We start from the raw sequence: 6,727 nt of genomic DNA, 5'->3' as shown, positions 1-6,727 counted from the left end.
ACAGACACAAGACACTATTCTTGGTTTATGTAGTGCATTGAATGGAACCAACTGAGCTAAATCTCTTGCCCATATTATAGTTCTGTTATACAGAAATGATTTGTGCAGTTTAAAACAAGAGATTTTTGACTGTTTTCTTTTTTTTTTGACTATATAGAAAAGCAATTTATTCCATTAAAGCACTTAGACAGTTAGTCATGTAGAGTCAGGCCAGACGAGACAGGTCAACCAAAATGGAGATGGCCTCAAACTATAGTGGTCAAAGACTAACCCGTAAAAAAGCAACTTTTATCAAGTATTAATTTAATCTTAATTCACTCTTTCTCAACTTGACAGTTCACCAGTGATACAACTGCCAGGTAAAAAATATATATCTTTACAACTTGGTGGTCCCAAGTTAAAAAAAAAAAAAGAAAAGGAAGGAAGGAAGGAAGGAAGGAAGGAAGGAAAAACCATACACAACAAAAAACAGACTTTGTTCAGCTATCTGGTCATGATTGGAGCCACCAATGAGGCTTTGCTGGATTAAGCCCCCCAGTTAAGATTTAGAAAACACCCATGGTTTGAGCTAATAGCATTTTTGGCAGCACCTATTGTAGTTGGCTAGCTGAATAGAGTCTGTGTCTCAAACCAATGCTAAATCCATCTCAGGGGTCAGAGGAATACAAGGAGAGTCTAGAATCACAAGTGCAGACACGTCTAGGATCCTTGTCCTTCTGGATCCACACTTCCTTCAGGGTCTTCATCATTATAAATGTTGTCTGCCATCTGCCACACTTGGGTGATATTATCTTCTGATATAGAACCAATCATTCAAGGTTCATTGGGATTCCAGGAGAAGCCAGATATCTTGGCAGTGAGACCACCATGAATAAATAAAACCTCTGGCGGGCCATCCTCTGCATCTTCTGGGGACTGTTCTCCAGTTTTAGTTAGATCCCACTGGAAGGTAAGATAGACTCATTGTGAAGTAACCACTGAACTTGGAATAAGTTCATCCTTATGTGATTCAAAGGAGTGCAACTTGAGATTCAGATTTCTTAGATCCCACAAGGCAACAGACAAGAATGAACTCACTTGAAAGATGAGCAATTCACTTCAGTGGTGCGAGCATCAACCGAATGGCTTAGCTTGGAAGTATTGTTTGAATGAGTATCCCAAATCATAAGTTTCTGATCATAAGCAACTGTCCCAAACTCGTGGAGCAGATGCCAGGAAACGTCCTCCGCTACTGCTGTGTGCCCTGTAGAGATGCTCTTTGCACCCACCACTTTTCCTCCTTTTGGAACTGCGCTAACGTCCCACAGGCAGATGACATGGACATGACATGGTCATCCGAAGCACTAAGTAAGTGTTCGCTGAGATTCGGATTCCAAGAAAGCCCGTAACCTTCCTTCTGATGTCCACGGAGATGCAAGTCTGGGTTGCACTCTCCAGACGTGTCTGGTTTAGAAGGGTGCTTTGTGTAGTCCAAAACAAGGACAACACTGGATGGAGTATTTGTTGCCATGATACAAGGGATCTGAGGCATGTACTGGGCCTGTTTACTTCTCCTTCACGGTTGATCTTGATTTCTATTTCAATTTCCCCAGTGACAAAACCTCCAAATTCTCCTTTTTCACTGTCATAATGGGATGCATCAAAGTGAGCATCATCATTAGGGAGCTGGACACTGGCTATCACCATTTTGTTCATCCAATGTGTTCATCCGATCAGGACAAGCTGATGAATGCTGAAATCTTTCCCTTCAGCCCTGGTTACATCTGGAAGCCCCTGGGGCAGTTAAGCTGGGCCACTCCAGGGCGTGGGTCATCACCAAATCATAAAGTAAAGGGGTGTTCTTCTTCCATATTTTTTACTCCTTGTTGATCGATCACATGTTCTTCCACCGCATTGTCAAAGGCCGCTTCCTTGTCAGCCATGGCAACAGGCGAGCCGGGAGGGGTTGGGGGATCCCGGGGTCTTGTATCGCAGGAGGGGCGGGGAGGCTACGAGCCGACTGTTTTTTTTTTTAAGAAAATGATACGTGTTTGGGGTGAAGAACAATCTGGAAATTCAGAGTTTATCACGATACAAACTATACATGTAAGGAAATGCAGTGCTGCCACATGAAGCCCATGGATAAGCACCAAAAAGGAAGGAATGCTGATTTCATGTGCTTACGTCATCATCTCTTACTCACTTTTTCTAAAATAATCATCCCTTACCCATTTATCTCAGTAAATGATTGTTTTCTATAAGGGTGGAAAATCCCACTTCTACACATTATCCCTAGATATTCCCAGAAGGGTCTGAGATAGTAAAAACAAATGCAAAATACTCTGGTAGATAGTTTCAGGAATGACCATGTGGACACTTAGATCTCCAGACCTACTCTGTCTGGAGACCAGCTCATTATAAAGAAATCACCAGTGGCTTAGTAATTCCAAGTTGAAGCCCAAGGTCATTGAATTTCCAAATGCTGAAGTGATCAGGAATCCAGGATATACAGACCTGAAATATACCAGCTGGTCATTGTCCTGATGGCTTGACCTCAGGTCTGAACAGGTATGGTTTGTGAGCCTCAGATTAGACATCAGCCATCTGTGAAGACTTTCTCACACGAAGTTAAAGATACAGGAACTCGTAAAACATTCCGCCTGTCAGATTGGGCCTCTGGCCCGTTTGAAAAGGACAAGATGAATTTCAACAGGTTGTGATTTGTTTGAGGATGCTATGGATAATCTAATCTGATATTTCAAATATAACTTAGATTTAAGAGGTGTTTTACTATTCTATTTTGAGAGTGCCTGGGGCTCCTGCTGAGTATATTACACATCACATTAGAATAAGGTCAATTAAAAGCATTGTGATAGATTTTTTTCCCCTTCATAATGAGATAGAGCTGCAAATTTGTGATTAAAATCCTATCTGTTAGTACAGAGGAAGGGAGGGATTTCTAGACAAGCTCTAATTATGACGAAGGCTGTGCCACGAAATCCCGTGGGTTACAGCTTGTCATAAATTCTTGAACTTTCTAATCAGCATTTACTTAATAGCTTTGCACTTGGGCTCCAATTGGCAGAGGTGACTTCAGTGCCACATGGTGTATACCGAGGCACTTTGGATCAAAGTGGAAGACTGTCAAGTGCATGTAAGAAATTACTTTTTCAAAAAAATTTGACAACTGCACACATGTTCTCTTCAATTTGAGATGGGAATTTGGGGGTAAGATGACAGAGGATAAGGAAAGATGGAGGCATTGCCATCATCCAGGGTCCCCCCTCCCCCCATTCTGTTGCTATTATTGAATATCTGAGACTAGGTAACTTATAGAGGAATAAGCTTATGTTGGTTTATGATTTGGAAAGCTAAGAAGTCCATGATAGGGCAGCAACACCCGATGGAGGCTTTGACTTATGGTAGAGGACTAATACTCTGTTCAGGAGAGTGAGAAGTCCAGGATGGCTTTAAGAGAGTTCACCATAGTTAAGACCTGATCTAAAATAAGGAGGAAGGTGTTCATATACCCTTAAAGGCAGAGACCCCATGATCTAATTGCTTCTTAGTAGTCTAACCACCTTTCAATATAACTAAGCTGGAGATCAAACAGCACGGGTTTTGGTAAGGAAAAAGGTCAGTTGAACCACGTGAAAGGAAAAGAGTGCAGAGGTGGGTTTCGGACAGACCTCAGTGCTGAGTAGCATCTGACTCTTATAATTTGTACATGTTTGGGAAGGATAGCTTCTGAACTTCTTCATTCTTATCTATACAGACATAATGGTATTTAATACCTTTTGGATTTTCTGAAATATAAAATGTGAGAAGATAATAATCTGTCTATTCAAGGGACTTAGCTAGTAGATAACCCCAGCTGTTCAGAGAAACAGCAGTTGCCACATGGATGGGTCATGATTGTTAGTTATCATTCCTGATTTGACAGAAAGTAGGACTCTCCTAGGTAGGAGGCTTAGTGAGGAGTTACTTAGATTAAGTTGGACTATGAAGGCATGCCAAGAGGAGATTTCCTAACTAGGTTAATTGAAGTGGGAGGAGCCACACTAAACGTCAGGCTGAAATCCTGGCTGGAGACAGTGAATTGATCACAAATAAGCATGTATTGAGTCCTTGCTCTTTGCTCTTGTCTGTGTAGATATGAGTAGTGGCTACATGTCCCTCTGGCCTTGACTTCTCTGCAGTGATGGACTGTGACCTGGAATGATAAGCCGGATAAATATTCTTTTCATTAAGTGAGTATTGTCAGGGTATTTTCTCATAGCAATGGTACAAAAAGCCAAAACATTCCTCTTCTCTCTGTTCGGTAGGAACATGGATATAGTTTTTGTCAGGTAGTTGTCATTCATTATGTTTTCTTGAAAATATAAGTCTGAAGCTAAGTCACTCCAAAAGTAGTGACTAAATACATTATTTTACGGCAGTCAACACTTGCTCTCACCAAGATCAAAGTTCTCTGTGGTTTGAATGAGAAATGTTCCCCATGGGCTCATATATTTGAACAATTGTTCCTCAGTTGGTGGTGCACGTTGGAAAGGTTAGAGCAACTTAAGAGATAGAGCTTTCCTTGAGAAAGTTCATCAGTGTAGGTAGGCTTTAAGGACGTATAGCCTTGTCCAGATTTCTCTCTCTTTCCGTTGTGTGAAATGAACATGTGACCAGACAGCTTCCTGCTATCCTTTCTTTCTTTCTCTACCATGATGGACTCTATTCCTCCAGAACTTTAAGCTAATATAAACTCCTCATTTCCTAAGTTGTGTTTGGACATGGTGTTATTGATGATATCAATCATCTGTCAAGATAATCAATTATGGACACAGTAACAGAAAACAAACTAGAGTTGTCTTATAGTAATAATAATAACAACAACAACAATAGCATCTGTTAGATACACTGAGATAGTCTCTTGAAGGATAATTGTATCTAGATGCCCTGACTTGCTTTGGAGCTAATTGTAAGCATGGGTGGACACACAGTATCTTGAGCACTCTAAGTTTCCCTGCTCAGCAGCTGCTGACAGTTTCCTTGATAGCAACTTTTGTCTGTTGTCTAAAAATGTATTTAGTCACTACTTTCTGAGGCAGGGGAAAACCTCTCACAGTTCAATACTGTTCTAGTTTCATTCTCTTGTTATGATAAACTGCATGGCCAAAAGCAACATGAAGGAGGGAAGAATTAATTTCAGATACTAGTCTATTTTGAAGTTAGGGCAGAAACATAAGCTGGGACCTCGAGGAGAAACCACAGAAGAATTATGACTTGACTTACTCATATTCAGAGCTCCTTGTTTATAGTGCCAAGGACAACCATACTAAGGATAGTGCCCCTTCAATGAAGTGGGCACTTTCCTATAAACCATCAATCAATATAGCCCATCAGAGACAGCAGGAGGTTGATCTGTGAATTTCTGTAGTTGAGGCTCTCTTTTTCCAGTTGACTCTATTTTGTATGAAGTTTACAATAAAAATCAACCAGGATAAGTAGTATTTCAAAGAAGAGATACTTGGAATACCGTTCTTAAAGAGACAGTCAGCTTAGAAATCTTTATCCTCAAGGTTCCTCAAAACAGAATTGCAATGGGAAGCATTAGTTATGGTTTTGGATGTTCAACTCATACATTTGCATTCATTTGTGCATGTACCTCATTTTCATTTGAGTTCTCAATGATGTACCTTAGTCTCCAATAAAACTCATGCATTGCAAACACCAGGAAGCAAACTCTTAGATACAAGCACAATATTTAAAGAAAGAAGAATTACACCAGTAATTCAGCATACCCAGAATGCATGAGGTCCTGAGGTAAGTCCTTAGTACTATAAAAACCAAGGTGGTGAATATATGCCTGTAATCTAATCCCAGTGCTCAGCAGGTTAAGGCAGGAAGACTAGACATTCAAAGTTATCTTCACATACGTAGTTAGTTCAGGTTGATCCAGGGCTACATGAGGTCCTATCAAACAAACAAACAAGTAAATAAATAAAGGTAGAGTTTCAGTAGACCAGATGGAAGAAGGAAATAGACTATCCCAGAGTGCAAACTTATAGTTAGAAAGGAGCAACCCATTCTAGTTTTCTATTCATAGTAGGAAGGTGTGGGGGATGGATGCCATTTCCTATGTATCTTGAAATACATGGAGGATAAAATATAATGTGCTGGCTACAAAAAAACAAACATTTAAGGTAAAAATATGCTAATATCATTGTGTATCTTCATATTACACATTGTACATGATTCAAAATATACAGTGACTGGAGGATACTACTATATCCCATAAATATATGTACTTATTTTAAATAAATAACTAAATAACTAAATAACTAAATAAGTAGCAGCCAGAGACATACTCATTGCTCTTGAAGAGGGCCCAGAATTAGTTATCAGCATTCATGTGGCTTCTACCCACTTTTACGTTCTAAGATGGATGCAGTTCTAAGGCTTCTGAGTCCACTTATGCCTTTCTGAACACAGTAAGCATATGGTCCACAGCTACATATGCAGGAAAACACCAATATATATGAAACAAACAAACAAACAAATAAATAATTGAATGAATGAAGGGTTGAAAAGATGGTTCAGTGGTTAATAATGATTGATGGTCTTTCACGAGAAGTGAATTTGGTCCTAATTACCTATGTTAGGTGGCTTACAACCACCTCTAACTAGAGATGCCTTCTTCTTCTTCTTCTTCTTCTTCTTCTTCTTCTTCTTCTTCTTCTTCTTCTTCTTCTTCTTC

At 39.9% G+C, this 6,727-nt stretch overlaps 1 pseudogene; it reads right to left on the bottom strand.

The window, feature by feature from the left end:
* Positions 1 to 660: 660 nt before the first annotated feature.
* Positions 661 to 1,922, bottom strand: LOC116069927 (annotated as a pseudogene).
* Between the last annotated feature and the right edge of the window lie 4,805 nt (positions 1,923 to 6,727).

The sequence above is a fragment of the Mastomys coucha genome, unplaced genomic scaffold (assembly GCF_008632895.1).
Source record: "Mastomys coucha isolate ucsf_1 unplaced genomic scaffold, UCSF_Mcou_1 pScaffold1, whole genome shotgun sequence".
NCBI lineage: Eukaryota > Metazoa > Chordata > Mammalia > Rodentia > Muridae > Mastomys > Mastomys coucha.
This window is presented reverse-complemented; position numbering and strand designations above follow the sequence as displayed.